Source organism: Puma concolor, chromosome A2 (genome assembly GCF_028749965.1).
Source record: "Puma concolor isolate L17-30 chromosome A2, mPumCon1.1.hap2, whole genome shotgun sequence".
In the NCBI taxonomy this organism is placed as follows: Eukaryota; Metazoa; Chordata; class Mammalia; order Carnivora; family Felidae; genus Puma; species Puma concolor.
In genome coordinates, this window is record NC_141668.1 from 137,868,426 (window position 1) to 137,890,491 (window position 22,066).

General features: G+C 44.8%; 1 protein-coding gene across 1 annotated transcript in view; it reads left to right on the plus strand.

Moving 5' to 3' along the window:
- LRIG1 (leucine rich repeats and immunoglobulin like domains 1) overlaps positions 1 to 22,066 on the plus strand; it is a 115,536-nt gene that overhangs the window by 16,350 nt on the left and 77,120 nt on the right. The gene's annotated exons all lie outside the window — the stretch shown is intronic.

Sequence of the window (22,066 nt, forward strand, 5' to 3'; positions counted from 1 at the left end):
CGTTTTTCTCCGTCTCTGCTGGCAGAGGAAAAGGCTGCTCTTCTTGACCGGAGCAAGTTGTAAGAACACTAAAGGCAGGTTACCTTGTCCTCAGTGGTTCAGTCCAAACTAGCAACTTAGGTTTATAGAAACTTCCATGGCAGGAGACTTTGGACAGATAGATTTCTAAATCTGGCCCCTTTCTGCTTGGATCTCAGGTGTGGGCAGTGTCCTAGAGATGGCAACAAGAGGTAGTGGGAGAGCTCTGTTCAGCCCGGTGAGCTCTGCCTCAAATGTTTATCCTGGTGGTATCGAGATCTTAGGCTGTGCATTCTGCAGGAAGGCCCTTTTATACCCAGTAAGTTGTGATAGGTCAAGGACCATGAATTCATGTTAATGGGGTTTTGTGCTGTTGACTTGTAGTCTAGTTACTGTGCATATATTTTAATTACTTTTAATTTTCTGGTGACACATGGTAGTCATGTTTATTGAATAAAGAGGAAACTACAAAATAAAAAAAAGAATAATTGATCTCATTATCCAGTGCTAAATATTATTACTGTGGTGTATGAATATGATGTCTGTGGTTGAATACCTACTGTGAGTCCTGTTTTTTAATACAAAATTCAGGCCACTATACATTTGTAACTCTGCTTTTTTTTTTTTTTTTTTTTTTTTTTTTTTTTTTTTTTTTTACTCGATACCATATTTTCTCCAACTTAAAACATTTTTAAAAATAGAGTTTAAGGGGCGCCTGGGGGCTCCATTGGTTAAGCATCTGACTCTTGATATCAGCCCAGGTCATGATCTCACTGTTAGTGAGATTGAGCCCTGCCCCAGGCTTTGCACTGACAGCACGGAGCCTGCTTGGGATTCTGTTTCTCCCTCTCTCCCTCTCTGCCCTTCTCTTGCACTCTCTCCCTTTCTCAAAATAAATAAATAAAAATTTAAAAACTACAGTTTAAGTCATAATTCAACCTTCTCTGATATTGGGCATCTAAGTTTTTTCCTAAACTGAAGTAAACATCCTTATAAATATATGTTTATGCATTCATGTTTCCGTAGGCTGAGTTATTAAATTCAGATTGCTCTGGATACACAACTTCTTAAGATTTTTGGTGCTGCTACTTCCGAGAGGCCACCAATTTACATACGAAATTTTCCCCACACCCTCATGAACGTTAGATGTTACTTTTTGTTTTTTCTGTAACCATATACCAGTTTAATACATGGCAGTGACATTGGATTATTTTAATGTGTATTTCTTTGGATAATGAGGGTGAAGATCTTTATATGTGTTACTCATAGACGTTTCCTTTTTTAACTTCCTTCTTTTTCTGATGCTTAGTTAGCCAAATAAATTATCTTCATGCCCCCGGCTGTAAACTTTGGGCTTGAACGCAGATACATAGCCCTGATAACTAGAGGTGATGTGATTCTGAGAGTCTGAAAAGCCTCTTTCTCCCAAGTGTTGCTGCTTAGAAAACCGTGCTCTGTGCGGGCACGTCACAGATTTTTGACTCTCAACTAGGAAATGTCTTTGTGTTCTTCTTAAGCCAAAGTCGATTATGTGTTGTCGAGGGGAACTTCGCATGGCTCTGCTGATGCCCAGAAGCAGCCCTGGACTGCCATAGCCCCCGCACAGCCAGCCTGCCTGGCTGTGCCCAAGCCGCCCTGTCTGTGGCTGGCGTGCCTGGTACCTACAGCTGGTAGGAATCAGAGCAGATTAGCGTGGCGGAGAACCCTTCAGGAACAGCTTCCAGCAAATGGAAATTATTTTAAAACAAATTGATGTGGTTTTTCTGTCAAACCTCCTTGGAGCATAAACAAGGTTGGACTGTAAGCTGCCTCCCCTCTACAGACGAGGCCGTGTTTAGAATGTGGCTTTCAGCAGAGTAAACACGGTCTTGAAAGTGAGTTGTCATTGCGAGTGTCGGATCGGAAAAGTAAAAGCGCGCTAACCAGTGTTCTCACAGCCTGTCTGATGGGCGTGTGACCCTACGCTTCTCACTCACAGGTCTTTGTTGCCACAGCTATCACTACTTCCTGGGAGGGGTTTAAAGGTAAGAAGCAAGTTGGTGTTGAAAGGACTGACTGAAAGGAAAGAAGTGCCAGGTCAATCTCTGTGGTAAGATAAGCATTTTAATCTTATCCCTTTGCCATGTGGGAATACCAAAAACATCTTGTGAAATAACCGTGTCTGTGTGTGTGGATATACATGTATATATCTTCCAGTCTGTGCATCTTTGAATTCTCTGCCCGTTGCAAGGTGGTTCCCCCGTGCTGGGCACAATGTCAGCTTTATTAAATTGGCCATAGACTCCCTAGAAGGTGAAACAATGCTTTTAATGTTCTGATTATATATTAATGAACAACCAGGCCAAGGGGCACTTGCCAAAAAAGCTACAAAGTGAGAAAGCCACCAATATCAGAGTGAACTTTGCACTTTCGAAGTGTGAATGATGTTGGGTGAAAGAAGTTTATTGCACAAGGGGAGCAACTGGAATCTCTTTGATGTTGGTTAGCATCCAGGCCCCATTAGACTTTCGGACTTCCCAGTTAACTGCCTCTTTGCTGGCGAGGACAGCATTTGGAGGGCTAGGGCACACGCTCTTGGCCAAGAACGACCAGCATACCTGTGCAGGGGTGGAGCGTGGGAGGCATTGGGCATTTATATCTGCTTTCAGTGAACTTAAACGAATTTTAGTCTAAAATGGAAATGTGGCTCAGTCAGTTAAGCGTCTGACTTCACCTCAGGTCATGATCTCACAGTTTGTGGGTTCGAGTCTCTTGTTAGGCTCCGTGCTGACAGCTCAGAGCCTGGAGCCTGTTTCTGATTCTGTGTCTCCCTCTCTCTCTCTCTGCCCCTCCCCGGCTTGCACCCTGTCTCTGTCTCTGAAAAATAAATAAACGTAAAAAAAAACATTGTAAAATGGAAATGTATAGTCTCTAGCCTTCCAGAAATAGCACATTGATTCTAAAATCTGCCTGGACGTAGATCTTAATCAATTAGATCTTCATCTTAATCTGACTAATTTATTTTCCCCGCTGTGGTGACATTTCTCCTGCGTTCTGGCGTGTTCCTATTTTTTGAATCGCTGGCATTGGGAACCCTGCTTTCCACAGCCTCGTCAAATAATTACTCAAAAGAAGAGAAAAATGCACTTTTGAAATCCCGAGAATTTGTTTTCTGTGGGAAGGTATGCTCCAACTGAGGTTTTCCACTTGGATGTCTTCACGAGCAGAGCTGTGGCAGTGAGTGTAGGACACAGGGAGGACTAACTAGGAAGAGGGACTTTGGAAGGAGGGGTCATGACTTTACCACTCAGAATCTGGGTATTTTGCCTGCTCTCCATTTGTTTACTAGCGTTTGGAAAAGTATTCTTGCATGTTTGTGGTACAGAAGTAGATAGTTGGCATTTTCAGTTTAGAATTTTGAGAGCCTGGTAAGGCAGCAGTTTTTTTTTTTTTTTCCCTTAAAAAAAACAAGAGCTTTATTGGGATATAATTCAAATTCCATAAAAAAAAAAAAAAAATCCTTTTAAAGAAATCCAGGGTTTTCAGTATATTCACAGAGTTGTATAGCCATCGTCACTAATTCCAGAACATGTTCATCACCCCAGAATTAAATCCCGAACCCACTAGCTGCCCCTCCCTGCTTTCTCCCTCCCCTCCCTTGGCCACATCGACTTCTTCTTTCTATGGATTTGCCTATTCTGGATATTTCATGTAAATCCTATCATATAATACCAGCCTTTTGGGTCTGGCTTCTTTTACTTAGCAAAATATTTTCACAGTCCTTGCGTGTTGTAGCAGGCATCAGTGCTTTTCCTTTCTATGGCTGCCTAATATTCCATTGTTTGGATATACCACATTTTGTGTATCTGTTGATGAGTTAGTGAACTTTGGGTTGTTTCCACGTTTGGCTCTTCTGTGTAATGCTGCCGTGACGTTGGTGTGCAACTTTTTCTGCAAATGTATGCTTTCCTTTGTCTTGGGGTATGCATGTGCCTAAGGTGGATGTGCTGGGTCATAGGGTAAATGTGTTCAGCTTTTTGAGGAGCTGTTAGACTGTCTTCCAGCAGGCATATGAAGTTTCCTCTCTGTCCCCAGTGTCACCAGTAGTTGTTATTGTCTGTTCTTTTCAATGGTAACCATCCTAGTGGGGTGGAGTGGTATCACCTTGTGGTTTGGGTTTGTATCTTCCTAATGACTGCTGAGGCAGGGCATTTTTTCATGTGCTTATTGGCCATTTTTAGATCTTCTTTGGAGGAATGTCAATTCTTTGCCCAGTTTTTACCTGTCATTAAAAAAAGAGATAGGTTAGACAGTTTTGAATGGTTTGGGGTTTTCCCCAGGTAGACATGCTTTTGTCTGTTTTACTTAGGGAGAGAAGAACTTCATTTTGAAGGTTTTGGGTATTTTTTTTTTTTTAAAGACCAGATCTTCAGGTAGAAATAGAATGGGCAGTACTTACCAGGCTTATTTGGTTTACTTACCACCCCCCCCCCCCCCGCCCCCCTACCAGTTTGTAATCCCAGGCAGAGGAGGAAATGTTAGAGAACAGAGCAGTGATTATTCTTGCCACGAATCCAGATTCAAGGGTCTGTGTGGGAGCTCATTACACAGTGTTCTCTACCAGGAGAATGAGGGGATTTGCTCACCTGTAACCTCAGGAAACTTGGTGTGCATATACATTTATAGCCAGGTCTGACTATTTTCTCTGCATTTCCTCTGCTCCAGGGCAAGCCTGCCTTTGCTGACAGAGCTTTGCAGCTATAAATTAGGCAGAAATGCAGCACTGAGGCTGTCCAAAGGCAGGCAGGGTAATTGCTCTGGACGGGTTTACAATAGGGAGGTGTGAAGTGCTTGGTGGCAACCGGAAGCTGGGGGAGGGAAGACAAATTGAACTTGGACGGCTTTGGCCGGTGGGCTGACACAGCTAATTGAAAACGCTGGCCCTGGTGGCTTTTAATGGGAAAGGAAGCTGAGGCCTTGCAACGGTTTCCTTTACAACAAGAAATGAGAGGGAGAGGGGCTCATTGAGTTATTCAGGGGCTAGTGCTGAATCTCTGTAAGCATTTAGAGCCTTAGGCTTGGATGTAGAGGATAGGATTCTCTGTGTTTTTGTTTGGAATTTCCTACTCTTGAGTCCCATTCTAGATGAGCCGAGTACATAGGTAGAGGTGGGGATTCCAGGTGGTTGAAGGGACCCTGAGAGAAGGCCTACAGGTACAGCTTGTGAACATACAGCCCCACCTTCGGCCATCCACCAATGTAGGTAGACAGGCCCGTGGGCCATCTCTCAACAAGTGAAATAGGGATTATATGGTGGCCCCCTGTTAGTCCTCTAGTTAGCCAATAGGCATTTTCTAACTCCTCCATTGACCTTAGAGTCTGAATTTGTGTCACGAGGCCTCGGACTCTGCATTTTAATACCGAAGGGGACTTGGCTTTGGAGTCTTAGTGTGAGAGCCATTAGCCTGGACTGCAGGCTCTTTGAGGCTCAGCTACATGTCCCTTTGACTCCAAGCCCCAGAACCCTTTCCTCCTGCCCTCCTCTGGTCACTCGGTACCCGGGGCTTTCTGAGCTCTGGCCCAGATAGGACGAGGTAGTTCCTTCCCCAGCTGAGCTTTTTCCTCCCTGGAAGCCTTTGCCTGTGGTCTCATCCTCCCTGACTCATCTTTCTCTTCCGGTCTGAGGTTAAACATTTCCTCAGAGGGCTTTCCTAGAACACGCAGGCAAGAGTGGCTGCTGTCTTATTCTGGGATAGTATTGAGAGTACATCTCTGGTTACCTCCTCAGCGTCTGTCTTCCCCTCCTGACTGTGAACTTTTTGTGGGTAGAGGCCAGCTTCTGCAGCATGGTCTTAGAACCCAGAGCCATTCCTGGCATACAGCCGGTGCTTAATAAGCATATGTGTGTTCGTTAATTTCCAGACCAAGTGTGAGTGACCACTGGCTTTTCTGCTGTGTGAATTATCCCAGGCACTGTTCCTCTGTGTCCCTGAAACATCTGTCTACACACACTTGTAGAAATAACCACCGGTTGGCCGTCCTACACATCTTTTGGGTGTGGTGTTACTTTCTGCCTCCTGGGGGTTCACTTGATGCCTTTGAGGGATCATCTGTACCTGCTGAAAGGAGCCATTTCTTAAAAACAAAAATTAGAAAATGGACCTGTATGCATTTATTTTAAACTTCGTGGTAGCAATTTCCAGAAAGCCCTTTCAAAGGTGGGATATCACAGGTGTGGAGATGGTGGAGGTGATAGGATCTTCCTTGAGATGTGTGGTAGTTAATGTGTAACCTCTTTTACAAGGTTCATGGGTGTGCATATGGCTGTGCAGCTATCATGGATTCATAGACTGCCCTGTGGGTCGTGTGTTTGTAGAGGGTTCAGAGCTTTGCCATTCACACCTCCAAGGTTGAACTTCCTGTGGTTGAAAAACTAACATAACCAACAACTGAGAATCCTTCTATCCTGCACCAGGATGGAGACACTCAAATAGTGGTTGGCAAAGGCTCCTTAGGTTCCTTCTCCCTGCCCCTATTCTCAACACATAGGCAGGATTTTAGAGAGAGTGAAACCAAGTGAGATCAAAAAAGAGAGGATTATGTGTCAACTAGTTAAAAAAAAAAAAAAATTCTGCCTGAAATCATTGTTGCGCTGTATGCTAATTTGGATGTAAATTAAAAAAATAATAAAAAAAAATAGAATTAAAAAAAATTCTCAGTATCATATGAAGTAAAAAAAAAAATCAAGAGAATGGCTATAAGAATGTCTCATTATTACCCAAATAAATAAAATGCGTTATTTCATGACTTCTCAAACTGTTAAATTATGTTTAGAACTGTATTTTCCAAAAAGAGGGAAAAAATTGTGCCTAAATTTGTTTCTCTCTTTGTAATATCAATCTCACTTGGTAGTTTTCATGCCTGTAAGAATAAACTGATACTTTCATACACACACACACACACACACACACACACACACACACACACACACACACAGAAAAAAGAGAAAAGAAAGAGAGGTGGGGAGCATAAGGTCTGAGGGCAGAGGGAATCAGGCCCTCGGTTTTAGAGGGCAGCTGAGGCAGAGAGGCATGCCTTATGTAGAAAAGGACGTCTGGTCTGAGATCTAGAGCCTTCCTCTAAGATGAGCGCTATTCCATCCATATCTACTGCTCCGGCATTGTTTTGGCATCTTTGGGGATTGTCCATTAGGAGGGACCAGATTAGAAATGAGGGAGCATGATTACAATAAAGTGTTACCAGCAAAGTGGGTCCTCTCTCTTTGCCTTACTATCACTGTCTACCTGTTCCCTCTGAGGGGAAAATGATTACTGGAGTTTAGATACTGTGAAACTCAGAAGCTGAGTGACCTGGGTAGTGTATAACTGCCTTCACAAATAACATTTTGAGGTACTACCTGCCCCTAAGGGCAACAGAAGCCATCAGTTGAATAAACCAGCTGTTAAGTAAGAGCAGGAACATGAGTGTTTGCACAAACCACCTTTAAGTTTTCTGATCCTTGATGAATGTCAGTTGGTTTGTGAATTATTAACGTAAGTGTATGTGAGGAAATACTGGCTGCTTAAGTGTCGTGTATATTTTTATGTAAGAAAAAAATAAAACTGACCACACCCTCAGCTGCTACCATTTTGGGCTCCGTGCTTGCCTGCTTTCACTCCACAGGCATATTTAAAGCAGAGGTAGGAATGTTGGCCCCTCACAGGCCACACGTGGATCATATATCATAGCTCATCACTTGCCATCGTAATTTTGCTTAGGAAGGAACTGAAGTGATTTGCAACCTGTTGGCAGCTATCAGTATGATCATCTTTATTGGGCTACACGGAGTATACAGAGTCCTGGTGAGGGGGTTGGTAGGGATACCTGTCTACTTGGGAAGAATTGTGTATATTGTATCAGAAAAGTAGATTTAGTGCATCACAGGTAGCTGGCTCCAGAAGTCTGTCACTTCCCAGCTGCTTTGCAAGAGAGCTTTCAGGTTCTTTAATTTTTCTCTGGAGAGAGAGCCATCTTTGTCCCGTGCCTCAATTTCCTTGGCGTGAAAACCTGAAGTTGCCACCCCCCCGTCGCTCCTGCCATGGGAGCACAGCAGTGCGTCTCCTTGGAAGAAGCCAGCATAGCTGATGGAGGGAGCTTCAATTAGCATCCATGGCAGAGAGGAGATTTGAGGACTTTGATGGGGGAGAGATTGGAGGAACCCACGTGTGAACCTCGTTTCTACAATGCACAGCTATTTTCAGAGTTCTGAAGGTCACATTAGTAAAACTAGTTATCCCTTCTGACTTTTACCTAGCAAGGGGCATTGTATATAGACCTTTATTTGCAGGTGAAGGGAAGAAGACTCCATAAAGGATTGAAGAGGAGGGAGATTGGAACTGACCAGACAGGGCTGTTGAATAAATAGCACATGTCTTCCTTTGAGCATTACATACCTTTGGATATTGGTTGCTGGATTAAGCCTGCAGTGTAAGTCACACTTAGAAATGCCTGGGTGTGGTTCTAGGGGTTTGGTTACTTCAAGGCCTAGGCTTTGCTCATTTGCAGTGCAGAAAACATGCATGCCAAGGGAGGGGACAGAGCTGGCGCTTTGTTTCCCTTTTCCCTCTCTTTATTGTCCTCAGGTGCAATGACATTTGATACGGGCAGTTCTCAAATACATTGAGAATACTTATTCTCAAACTGCCGGGATTCTGCTGACATAGACCATGGGCCCCCGCAGCCAGCCTCCTTGTATGGAAATGGAAGAAAAGAAATTCAAGCTGTAAATGCATCTCTGTTTTGGGGCTTTGTAGTGGTAAATTACGTGAATGAATAAGTTGAAAAAGTGCCTGGTTTATACCATCATGAATACCTAGGCCTTAGATAAATATTGACACCAGCAGTGTGGCAGGCCGACCATTGGTCTCATGGCCCTAGGAATAAAAGATCTTTTCTGAGGCGCTTGTGACCTTATAAACCACCCTGACAGGTTTGTGCAGGTGCTTTCTGCAGTAGCTCTCTGGGTTTGAGAGTGGGTGGTTTTCTCTTTGTGCTTGTGCAAGCTTAAATCTAACCGAATCCAAACCCGCTCTGGTTTATCGATCCCCATCGAGTGCGCAGCAGGCAAAGGAAGTTGCCAGCGCAGTTTTGCAGAGTCATGCTTGTGTGGCCATGTGGGGCAGACCTGGGCCCGGAGGGTCTTTTAGAAGGGGTGCAGGGGGGCAGGGCGGGGGGGGGAGTGAGGAGAAGGGAGTCGTCTGGAGGAGTCTTAGCTGGAAGACAGGTTGGCCATCGAAGCTCCGTGCCTTACAGAGCCGACTGTGCCACACCTCCAGCCATCCTTTATTTGATCTCCTGTATCTCGTGGCACGGAACCAGACTGCCCTCTAACCGAAGAGGCATAGCGATGCCAGTTTTGTTAGTGTGCCCTATGCAGGGAGCCTCAACCCCTCCTCTGAGATTCCCCCTACCCCGTCGAGGAAAGGTAGTGAGCTTATTAGAAGGAGGCCGAGCTGTACTTATTTGACTAAGGGAAGCTGAACAGATACTTGTAACCAAGTCCGCTTTGATTATATCATCTTTAAAAAGGAGTGATTGTGGAAGCAGGGGTGGGGGCTGCCTGTGGGTTCATTGGATAACCAGCGTTGTAACTCAAAGATGTCCCAGCTGCTCATAGGGCAGCTGCCTTAGGTGGCTGCTGTCTGGGTTTGGTGGGGCCTGTGGGCCTTGATGTCCTGCTGAGGTGGGAATTGAATGGCTCTTACTTCTCCCTAGCACACGGAGATGATACAGAGTATCCACACGGAATGTCCACACCTGGTGTTACTGAGGTTTCCCCAGCCTGAACCTGGGGCTCCAAAGGGAGTCCCTTACGGTTGGTTACCGGTAGGGCTTTCATCAACTTTGGTGGTGATTTACTTGAAAAACAGACTCCCATCCCATAGGTGCCAGTATTTGTTATTTGGTTAATGTATAGCTTAGCAAGCGGAATTTACCGTTAGGACCCACCCTTTAAGACACACCTTTGGAAGTCAGTGACCTGGAACTGCAGACTGGCCTGGGACAGGGAGGAGGGGAGAAGGGCACCTACATGAGGGCCTCTGCGTGTGATGATGCACTGGGCCTCACTGAATGTAACTGGCCCATGTGGAAGAGGTGAGGCATCTTTTTAGAGGCCTTGGTGAATGATTTTAAAAAAGCAGCAGAAATGGAAGCATATTATGACTCCGTCATTTTCACAGCCAGCTTGCCATTTGCCACAGTAAAACTTTTATATGTTAAAGGATGGAAGTCCCATGCATCTGATTCTTTGTGCTTGTAATTTCAGTGAAAAGGAAGTGCCGTATTTTATTAGCAGAAAGCAGTCTGTGTAAGATAATGCATGTTGCAATACTGTGTGGTTGTTGCACTTTGACCTTGTGTCTTCTCAGCCATTCAGCAACCAGGGCCAGAGAAATTTTCGCAGCCCCAGGAAAACCGTGTAGATGGGCTTTTAAGTTTACTGCGTTTCATGACATCTTTGTATCGTTGAAAGAAAAACTTTGCCTTTTGGCTTCGGCCAGGCATTTCATGACACACATAAACTTTAAAAAGCCCAACGGAAAAATTGACAGAATGAGAGCCCAAGTTGATAAGCTGGCTAATAAAGTCAGCGACTTAACTGTTACTCACAAGGCTGACCTAGTAAAACTGCATTTTCTTTAAAATACTTAGCTAGAGACACTCTCATGCCTCCCTGTAATACAACGGGATGTATTCTTGAAAAGTTGTGGGTAAATTGAGTTTTTGACTTTGGCTGACTTAATACCAGGGATCTGTTCTCTGTATCTGAGGGATCTTCATTTTTTTTTTTTTTTTTTTAACGTTTATTTATTTTTGAGACAGAGAGAGACAGAGCATGAACGGGGGAGGGTCAGAGACAGAGGGAGACACAGAATCTGAAACAGGCTCCAGGCTCCGAGCTGTCAGCACAGAGCCCGACGCGGGGCTCGAACTCACGGACCGCGAGATCGTGACCTGAGCCGAAGTCGGCCGCCCAACCGACTGAGCCACCCAGGCGCCCCGGATCTTCATTTTTAAGTTTTGAGGTAGCTGGGAAAGGAAGGGAGGATGAACCCAGAAGGTAACTTCTGAATATTTGAAATCTAGAAGATGATGTTGAAAGCTTAGAGGATATTGCATTGGTAATATTTGAAGGAACTTTGCACTTAACCTGTTGATAATGTTGAGTGTCGTGATAAGTACAAGTACCCCTAGATTTCTTATTTGGTTTATAGATTTTGGATGCTCTGGCTTCACACAGGCCTGAAGAGATGTCAGACGTTAGTAAGTAGTGGGTGTGATTTCAGTCGGAAAAATGAAACATGCACGTCCATCCCAGGGGAAGCTGATTGAGGACTCCAGTGCATACCCTTGGGAATGTCTTGCTTCCCAGAAGGATTTTCCTTATGAGTAGCTCTAGCCTGGGAAGGTAGTTACACTCGCTTATGTCATTTGTCCCTTAAGTTTTCTGTGTGTGTGGGCAGGGGAGGAAAGAGATGCTGATAACAGTAAGGTAAGCTGTTGTTTGGACAGATGTATTTGCTTAAAACAGAAAGCTTTCATTTCCTTTTTCCTCTGCTTTAAGGGAGACAGTTAGGCAACTTACTATATATTGCTCTTTTGTAACCCCAAAGTATATTTGCCTAAAATCACCCTCCTAAATACGGTTGACCCTTGAACAGTGGAGGAGGAGGTAAGGGGTACCACCTCCCCCACCGCGACCGCACAGTTGAAAAATCTGTGTATAATTTTTGACTCCCCCAAAACTTAACTACTAATAGCTGACTGTTGACCAGAACCCTTACCGATCACATAAACAGTTGATGAACACATATTTTGTGTATTATGTGTGTATCACATACCCTATTTTTACAATAAAGTCAACTAGAGAAAAGAAAATGTTATGAAGAAAATCATAAGAAAGGGGAAATCTGTGTATAAGATCTGCAAAAAAATCTGTGTATAAGTGGATCGACACAGTTCAAATCCTTGTTTTTCCGTGATCAACTGTACTCTCGTTAACAACAACAAACCCGGGTCATTACATGTCCAGAGGTGAGTTACTGCAGTTTTATTTTTTATTTTTGGCATGTGCTTCTGTAACATGAGGTTTGTGTAGTATTATTTTCATTGACTGGCTTCATGTTAGAGAGTACGTTGTCAGAAATGGGGGTTCAGAAAGCCACCAAATGCCTCGATACTTTCCTGGTTCTGGGAAACTCCTAAACAAGATGGTTGAGAGGGTGTGTAATGACTCAGATGGAGGGAAGGAGTTTTTTTGTTTGTTTTGAATGTTTTAATGTGTGTCTGTAGTGCTCGGGAAGTAATATGTTATTGGAGTATTAGAGGTTTCATTTCTGAAGAATCCAGAGTCACTGGTATAGAATTTCCTGATCCCTTTATCCCGGTGAAATCCTCGGCCGTACCTTCTGCCAGAAAGACAGGCTTGGAATTTGACCACCCTGTTCTTGTGACCAAGAGTGCTATTTTATGGGGCTGTGTTAAAACAGTTATTTTCCCCTCCGAGAGCCCTTGAGTGAGGGCACGAAGTGTGTGAAATCACTCAGTGTTAAGTGGAGAATCATTTCAGTGTGTTGGGAAAGGAAATCGATCACAGTGTCACTTAGAGTTGGTGGTTGGGCCAACGTTTACACAATTCTGTTGCGTGACGCATTCAATCGAAGGAGGGTTTATAGGACATGGCTAGTTTGCATCTTTCGTACGTGAAACCAAAGTTCATGAATTTTAAAGCCGCGTCATGCTTTTAGTAAACACCTTACATTTTGCACTGGTGGTTCTACAGGAAGCTAATCTTCCTGCAGATGTGTGTCAGAGCCGAGGGCTTCAGGTGGAGGTGTTAGGAAAGGAAAACCCTAATCCATGACCAGAGGGCACTGGTCCACTTCACAGAGCTCTTGGTGAAGCAAGGAGTCCCCATTTATCCCCTAGATTCATGTGTCCCTCACTTCCTGTCCCTTTGACGGACTTGTTTTAACTGTACAGAAGCAAAAGTCTCTGTTTCCTGCTTCAGTAGAGCAAGGTTTTCATTGAGGAGAGTCCCCCTCCGTCCTTTCACTGCGTGAGCTCCGGCCCCTAAGTGTGCTGCCAAAGGTGACTACGGCTCTGGCTTCATTTCCTTCTCCTCTGGTTCCTGATTGATGAGCCTACTGCTCGCACTGGACCGCCTGGTGCCTCAGGACATGAGGGCCACGTTGGACAAGAGATTGATGAGGCAAGGGTGCACCGGTCCTATTGTGGGCGCGATGAGTGTGGAAAGTCCTGGAGAGCTGAAGGACTCTCTGAGAGGGCAAATTTGTGACCCCTTTTCAGAGACGATAAAATATAAAGTAGGTGACCAGACTCTCGACCTCTCTCCTCGCCTCCCCATTTCCAAGTCTCTGCAAAGCCACTTCTGTGATAGCAAAACCAAATGGTGGCTGTAGCGACCTCTTCCCTGCTGGGGTGGTCATGGGTGGCGTTCCCTACGTGACGGGTTTGTGGGAGGGTCAGCCTGTGGCCAGCAGCTATTTCCTGCTCAAATTCCCTTTGTTTGTGAAATACCCACCAACTGCAGAGCTGGTGAGGCCAGAGTACCTCCTCTTAATTAAATTAATTAATCTTTAGGGATTAATGATGCACATACCAAATGTACCAAGAGAGCGTTACGGGCTGTTTGTGGGCTTCCCCTCCAGGACCACCGCCACAACCAAGCATGAGACGAAATAGACTCAATTATTTTGTCTCTTCAGCCAAACCAAGATTTGGGTAGGAGAAATAGATCCTCAGATCTGCTGCTTTAAGGGATGTTATAGAAAGCTCATGCTGATTACTTTCAGAGGAGGTGGGGCTCTTGATTCTTTTGATCAAAACTTTTGAGTAGGTGAGCAGCTACTCTGGAAATCAACTTTAAATGGCCCTGTAGATTAATGGTCACGAGGGGCCTGGCTCTGGGCTTTGTTTAGGTTTATGTAACCCTTGACATAACTGGTGGGTTGTGATCCGACGACATGGGCTACTTTTCGCTACTTTGCCCTGAAACTGTTCACGTTTTGCCCTTCTCCTTTCTAGGAGGTTCTGCCTTTTTGGCCTTTTGTTCATCTAGTTTCATACTTAGCACAGCTTACTTTACTTTGCGGGCCTTATTTCCCAGTATTCTTCCTCAAAAACCATGCTCCTTTTCTAGTCTTCTTCCAGGGTTCATTAAGGCCTTGCATTTCCTGATTAACCTTCCTCCTCACAGCTGATCTTCCCTGCTTTGAGCACCATCTGGACCCGGTGGTATCCATACCGAAGATGACATTACTCCCCCCGGGAACAGGCAGATAGTGTAAATGAGTCAAGAGGTCTTGGGTGAGACAATAAGAGTGGTGAGGTCTGTGGTCATTTGGAGTACCTGCAAAATAAATGTAGCTGATAGCTATCAGGCATGCTGGCCCAGTAATTATTTTCAAGAGAAACTGCCATTTTAATTTTTTTGATGAAACTTTTTCTCCAAATACCCTTCAGTCAGAAACCAACAAATTTCCCTGCAGATCTGCCTTGGCCCAAGAGCCACCAATTGGCATCATTCCCAAGATGCTTGTCATATTAGAGCCTTTGGCCGTAATTATTTGGTTCACAGTCTCATCTGACCCCTCGGCTGTAAATTCCATAAGGTCACGAACTGGATCTTATCCCAATTGGTATCAGAACTTAGCACAGTGCAGTATACATTATACACAGACATTCAGTGAATACTTGTTGAACTTGACATCTGTTGGGTGCTACAGGACCAAGACTTAGACCTGTATTCGAATTATCCACGGGTAAGATGTATGGACCTTTAAGATAGAGAAGGTCACGTAAGTCCTGTGGGATAACAGAAGCAGGCAGAGGTGACTTCTCTCAGGTAATGTCTTAAGCATTAGAATTCAGAGGTTCACACTGGTTTCTGTTGCTGATTTTAAGGAGTAAAAGCAGTCACTCATTGCGGGGTCCTTATGTGGCTAGAGTGTATTATCTCTTCAGTTGCGTGCAAGCCTCATGTGCATAGAGAATTATCAGTGTAACATTTTCAGAAATTGAAGTGATTCATTACTGATTCATTCTTGACCAAAAGCTTACAAAACGAGCATATGTCGGGGCACCTGGGTGGCTCAGTTGGTTAAATGTCTGGCTTCAGCTCAGGTCATGATCTCATGGTTCATGAGATCAAGCCCCACGTCAGGCTCTGTGCTGACAGCTCAGAGCCTGGAGCCTGCTTCCAATCCTGTGTCTCCCTCTCTCTCTGCCCCTCCCCCACTCGTGCTCTGTCTGTCTCTCTTAAACATAAACATTAAAAAAAAAAAAACCCAAAAAACCAAAATGAGCATATGTAGTGAGTTGATAGCTGAATGATAGTGCATTTGATTGTGTGCAGAATGTGTTTCTTTTTCCAGGCCTCAGTTTAGGGACTATGGGGCTACTTAGCTTACTGAAGAGAGACAATTCTTGGGTGAGGATGCCAGAGGAAAAAATTCTAATTTGAGATGCAATTTTAATTATTCTCAGTATAAGCCTTTAATGCATATAATCAGCCTATTCAGTTGTGGCTTTTGGAAGCATCATAACAGAAAAAAAGATAGAATGAGCATTCAACATTGCAGATTGAAAAAGAAATCACTTAGTCTCATAAAACCTTATAACGTGGGTCTAGGGAACATAATGTGATCTCATTGGAACTTGATGTGTACCACACGGAATTTCTCAGAAGGTAAAAATGCAGCAGACATGGCCTTAAAAGCTTAAGGGATTAAGTAACTTTCACAAGTTGTATGTTCTTCCTCACTCACACCCCTTGAAATTTGAAAGGACCCATCAGTTTTTCCCAGGGAGTTCTAAGTAGGAGACTCTCTCGCTTATTTTTTTTTTAAGTTTATTTTTTTATTTTGAAAGAGAGTGTGAGCACCAGTGGGGGAAGGGCAGAGGGAGGGAGGGCGAGAATCACAAGCAGGCTACGCACTGTCAGGAAGGAGCCCGACATGGGGCTCGAACCCACGAGCCAGGAGATCATGACCCGAACTGAAATCCAGAGTTGGCCGCTTAACTGAATGAGCCACCCAGGCGCCCCAGGTGACTAATAGGTAGCAAGCAGTGCAGTTTTTGAGGTGAGCAGAGATGTACCACTGGGGCCCAGGTTTCCGGACAAACAAGGGGTTTCCAGGTGAGTCCTGGGCGCCCCCGCGGTGCGCCCTTAGATAGCTCATTGGATCGCTTCACACTTGTCTTCCAGGCTGTTATTTGGTTTAGCAAACATCTGAAGGCTCAAAATACGCAAAGTACCGCGACGTTCAGGAGGCCAGACGGGGTTGAGTAATGGCAAATAGGCTGGCCTGACAACCAAACTGAACAGGAAAACCTCACTCCCCAGGGAGTGCTTGTCCCAGATTTAGGACCAGTTCCTTCTACTGTGAGTTACGACTCGCCTTAATGTTGAAGAATACAGCCGTGCGCTGGCTGTGCTGCCCTTCCGAGCTGGAGGTTGTGTGTGTGTGTTGTCAGTGGCCGGTGAGCAGCGCCTGTATTTGACCATGAAGTGCTAGCAATGTCGTTGGGCTCAGGTCTCACCATGGCTCCTTCACAAGCAAACGGAACTTGTAATCGCTCAACTTCCAACAAGTCAATGAATTATTGTTCTCCAGCTTTGAATAGGGTTTGCCACGTTTGTAATACATGGTTCTGGTTGTAATCCAGGAAGATGCTGGCCAGATTATGTAAATACTGATTAAGCCTATAGAATTACACTCAAGGGGCATTTTTATTAAGAGTGTCTTCCTCGTGAATTGAATTTTCAAAGGCCCTGTCCTCTGTTGGGATGGTTAAGAACTTGGTGTGCCCAAAAGGTGTCTGCTAACATCCGTGTCCATCCCCCCACTGCAATTTTTTTTTTTTAACGTAGGCTTTGTGCCCAACATGGAACCCCATGCAAAGCCCAACACGAGACTTGAACTCATGACCTTGATCAGGATTAAGACCTGAGCTGAGATCAAGAGTCAGACGCTTAACTGACTGAACCACCCAGGCGCACCGCCCCTTCCCCGCCCCACCCAAGCTCTTGAATTATTGGGAAATTCAAATTTATTTTTGAAATCCAAGTTTCTTCTGTCAGTGCCAGTTCACTTGAAATATGCATTAATTCCTGCCATGATTTCATTGTAGCACAGTTTAACGGAAATCTCAGCCTTGATGGAAATGCCCTCTGTCTGCATTGTGCCCTTTCAGTAGCCAGTAGCCATACGTGGTGGTTGCACACTTGGAGTATAGGTAGCGTGACTGAGGAACTGAATTCTTCATTTTGTGTGCTCTTAATCACTTTCAGTGTAAATGTCAGTAGCCGCGTGGCTAGTGGCTCCCGAACTGGACTGCACAGGTTTCCATAATGGTGGGGATTGCTCAGCTGTTTAAAGACTTAGTGCTTCTAAATCAGTGGGGTCGGGGGGGTGGGGGTCCTTTGTCAGGAGAAATGTTCCTCAAGCAGATTGTTGCCGGGCACTGTTAAAACAGTTTGCTTCTCAGACCCAGATAAAACCGGGCTACAACTTGAGCTGTTCTTTGCAGAGGTGCCTCTTGTGTGTTCTCCAGACGGTGGGCCGGACGGTCATCTTTCAGCGGATTAGCTGAAGAATATCTACGGCTCGGCTCAATTGTTGGTAGATCTGCGCACCCTTTGTACCAGAACAGGGAACATTTCTGTTATGACAATGGCTGACAAAATGTTTAGTGAAAGCTGCAATTGGCAGTAACTAAATTCCCTGAGGTTTCTTTCCAGTCCTCTTTGCTACTGAAAGGTGCAGAAATGCTTTTGACAGCATCTGTCCTGCTGACAGATGAATTGTTTTGACAGGAGAATCTGAAACCTTCAACTGAAGACACATTCACATGCCGGGCCTGGTAAGGGGCGATCGTGTTTGGAGAAATAAGTGAGATGCTTTAGATTTGTGTGCCTGTCAGCTGCCACCTGAAAGAGAGACCTCATGAAAGATCCCCCCCCCCATTAACCCTTTGATTGTTCTTCTGATCCGAGATGAGAATTCAGACCCTTCTCTGCACAATCCTTGGGCTGAATAAGTGCATTTCTTCAATTGTTGAGAAATGAGTGATGTTAATGAACATAGCAGTCTAAGGGTTAAAAAAATTCTATTTAAATATTATGCTGAGATATCAAATCATTATGTTGTGTACCTGAAACTAATGTAATGGTACATGTCGATGATGTCTCAATAAAAAATTATAGTGGGAGGGGGGAAAAAAAACCCAACCCAGTCCTGATAGCAGCATTCTTGATAATAGCCCAAGTAGCCCATCTGAAACAACTCAGATGTCCATTAGCTGTTGAACGGATAAACAAAATACAGGCTATGTGTCTGTAGATACACACAAAATAGAATAATATTCAGCCCTAAAAAGGAAGGAAATTCTGACACATGCTACAACATGGACAAACCTTCAGGACCTTATGCTAAGTGAAGTAAGCCAGACACAAAAGGACAAATACTGTAGAGTTCCACTTACGTGTATCCAGAGTTGTCCAATTCAGAGAGACAGAAAGTAGAAGCGAGGTGCCAGCGTCGCGGGGAGGGGAGCGTGGGGAGTCCGTTGTTTACGAGGTGCTGAGTTGCAGTTGGAGATGACAAGGTTCTGGAGACGGATGCTGGTGATGGTTCTACAACAGTGTGACTGCACTTCATGCCCCTGAGCCGCACACTTAAAAGTGGTTAAGATGGTAACATTTTGTGTATTTTACCACAGTCAAAACAAAACAAAACATGCTGAGAGTGTGTCTGGCTGAGACGAGCAAACCAGAAAATGTCTCTGAAGATTTTGTTGCAGATGATGTTGGTCAAGGAGGCTCCAGTAAACACTTTGCCCATCTCCTGATAAAACAGGTGAAGATCAACAGCGTGTCACAGGTTTCAGGACCCGTCACTTCTCAGACCTCAAAGCTAGGCAGCTCTGTGTCCAAAAGGGGAAGCCCTTCCAGGGGACCTGAGCTTCACCCTGTCTTCTCTCTGTAACTGCTCAGAGACCCTCTGAGAGAATTCCCCTTGAGAACCAGTCTGCTGACTCTCACTTGTTGATAACATGGCTTTTCTAGTTCAGTGAAAGTCAAAAAAGTGGCCTCATCCAGGCTGACCCAAGTGAGAGCTTAAATTTCCACTTACTGGCGTCTTCATCTTCCCTGCTGTTTACCAGAATCTCAACACGAGGTCTCGACACCATTCAGCTTCTTCATAAGGCTAGCTTACAGAAGACCCTTTTGCAAGTAGCCTTGTCTAAAAAGCAGAATTTACACATTATTGAAGTTTAAATAAGTGTTGTCTGCTCTTTAGAAGAATGATGGACCAAGCGGTGTCATGCTTTAAAAATGGTTTTATTCTGGGGCTCCTGGGTGTCTCAGTCAGTTAAGCGTCTCATTTCAACTTGGGTTACAATCTCAGGGTTTGTGAGGTAGAACCCCACATCGGGCTCTGCACTGACAGTGTGGTGCTTGTGTGGGATTCTCTCCCTCTCTCCCTCTCCGTCTCTGCCCCTTGCACGCATGCTGTCTCTCTCTGTCTCAAAATAAACATTATAAAAATGGTTTTCTTCTAATACCAAGTTGGTGAAGAATGTGGACATAAGGGAAGTAATTTCATTCCAGATAGTTTCCCAGTTGATTGCCTGAGACTGGTTTCCCCCCTGGCCATGTATATAAGCCAGAAGCAAGACATTCCTTTTGAACCTAATTGCCTGAAGAGTCAGTGGCCCAGATGTGAGGTTAACAACTGTGGTCATTAGTCCAGATAAGGCCTGCAGGTACGTTATGTTTGGCCCATCCCGAGTTAGTTTCTTTTTTCTGTTTTGTAAGAATTAAAAAGATTTCACCTAACAATTCAGAATTTAAGCTTCTCTTGGAAGTGGAGAAGACTGGTCTGCATTGCCCTCGTGTCTGGACACCGGAGCAAACGCCCCCGTTGAAGGGCAAGCCGGCACTGTTGTGTCAAGCTTCTTTGCACACCTGGCAGGGTGGCCGTCCTTGTGACTTACTTGCCTTCTAGGCCTCCGGCCTTTGTGATTTCTGAGTCTTCCCTTGATGTCTCCTTCAGCTCAGATGATACAAACGTTGTGGACATTGTAAACTCACGTTATCTCCAAACCCAGAAAAAGTATTTCCACCCCCCTTGTTGATGATAATGTGCTCAAAATAGAATAAAATTTCAGTCTGTCCCCCTCTGATGGGGGGGGGGGTTCTCTCCATTTGTGGATTTTCTCTTTCAAGTCTAACCTGTTGATTTCTGTGAACCCGATCATAAATACCCCCAAGCACAGACAAGCTCACGCTTGACTTCAGTATGTGGTTTAAAAAATTACCACCTTCAGTTTTTATAGTAACATAATCTCTGGACAAATTGCTTTTAATTCAGGCTGTGCCCTGAACACAGATGTACCATTAATTTCAAGTGCCGTCTGATTTTTATTTAGATGAATGTCTTGAGTTGTCAGAGAAATGGCCATCAGCTCTAGGTTAGCATTGATTGGAATGTCTCTGGAGGGAGTGAGTTTAAAAGCCAGTTGCCACTTACGTGCCGTGTAGATGATAGACCGGAAACTCATGATTCTCAGTACTGTTAATTGGCAGTGATGCCAGTGGAATTAATAGCTGAGATGAAAAACGTTGACCTGCTCGGCATACATGGGATTGGGCGTATTTCGGTGGCAGGGAGCAGGCGTAACGTGCACCAAGTTCCCATTTGGACCACGTCTCCGTGGATCTCTGCTTCTGAAAGATCAGGCTGGTGTGGGCTGAGGGCTGACCCGAGAGCTCTGCTGAGCCAACACAGGTCAGCTTGCTCCGTGTGCACCTCTCAGGGTAGACCTGGGGGATGACAGCGGAGAGATGCACTTCCTGAATGATCGTGGCAGATGCCGTCTTCTCCAGAAAGCTGCTCGTGTGTGAGGTTTTCACTGCCTTTTGTTCAAACTGGCCATGAATCTCCTGTGTGACTGTCCCTCGCAGTATTTACTCATTGATGATAGGCATGCCGTGTGTTCATGGATAGTCTTATGATTAGGGACTTGAAAGGTGTCCACTTTCAAAACAGTCCTTCAACTTGGAGTATGCATCTTAACAATTTTTAGTTGCAAGTTCTTGCTTAGACCAGGGGTTTCTCAACCGGTGAATAATTACCATGAACACTTAGAGCTGGATAATTGTCAGGGGCTGCCCTGTCCATCGTAGGATGTTGAGCAGTATCCTTGGTTTCCACGCACTGGATGTGTGTAGCAAGCCTCCCACCCCCCTTTTTCCTGCAGTTGTGACAACTAAAAATGTCTCCAGATATTGCCAAATGTCATCCCTGGTTGAGAGGCACTGATTGTAGACAGTAAAGGGTCAGTTCCTGACGCCTCTTTTTTTTCTTTACTATTGCTTGATATTTGATGCTTGAGTAAAATATTAATTTTTAAAATGCCATTTAGAATAGCTTTGGATCTGATCTAGCCTTGGACGTTAGGATCGGCACACTCTAACGTAGGTAGAGGTCTGGCTTACTTTAGAATTTCTTTAAAAGTTGCCAAACAGAGGGGCGCCTAGGTGGATCAGTTGGTTAAGTGTCAGACTCTCGGTTTTGGCTCAGGTGATGATCTTGCAGTTTGTGAGTTCCAGCCCTGCGTTGGGCTTTGTTTTGATGGCGTGGAGCCTATGTGGGATTCCCCCCCGCCCTCCCCGTCTCTCTGTTTCTCCCCTTCTGTCTCTCTGTTTCTCTCTCTCAAAACAAATAAATAAACTTAAAAAAAAAAAGTTGCCTGGTGGAGGGGTGCTGGGGTGGCTCAGTTGGTTAAGCATCTGGCTTCGGCTCAGGTCATGATCTCACAGTTGGTGAGTTTGAGCCCCACATTGGGCTTTCTGCTCTCAACACAGAGCCCACTCTGTATCCTCTGTCCTCTACTCTCTCTACCCCCCCCCACCTTGTTCTCTCTCTCTCAAAATAAATAAACTTAAGAAAAAGAGAGTAAGAGGTAAGGTGGTCAA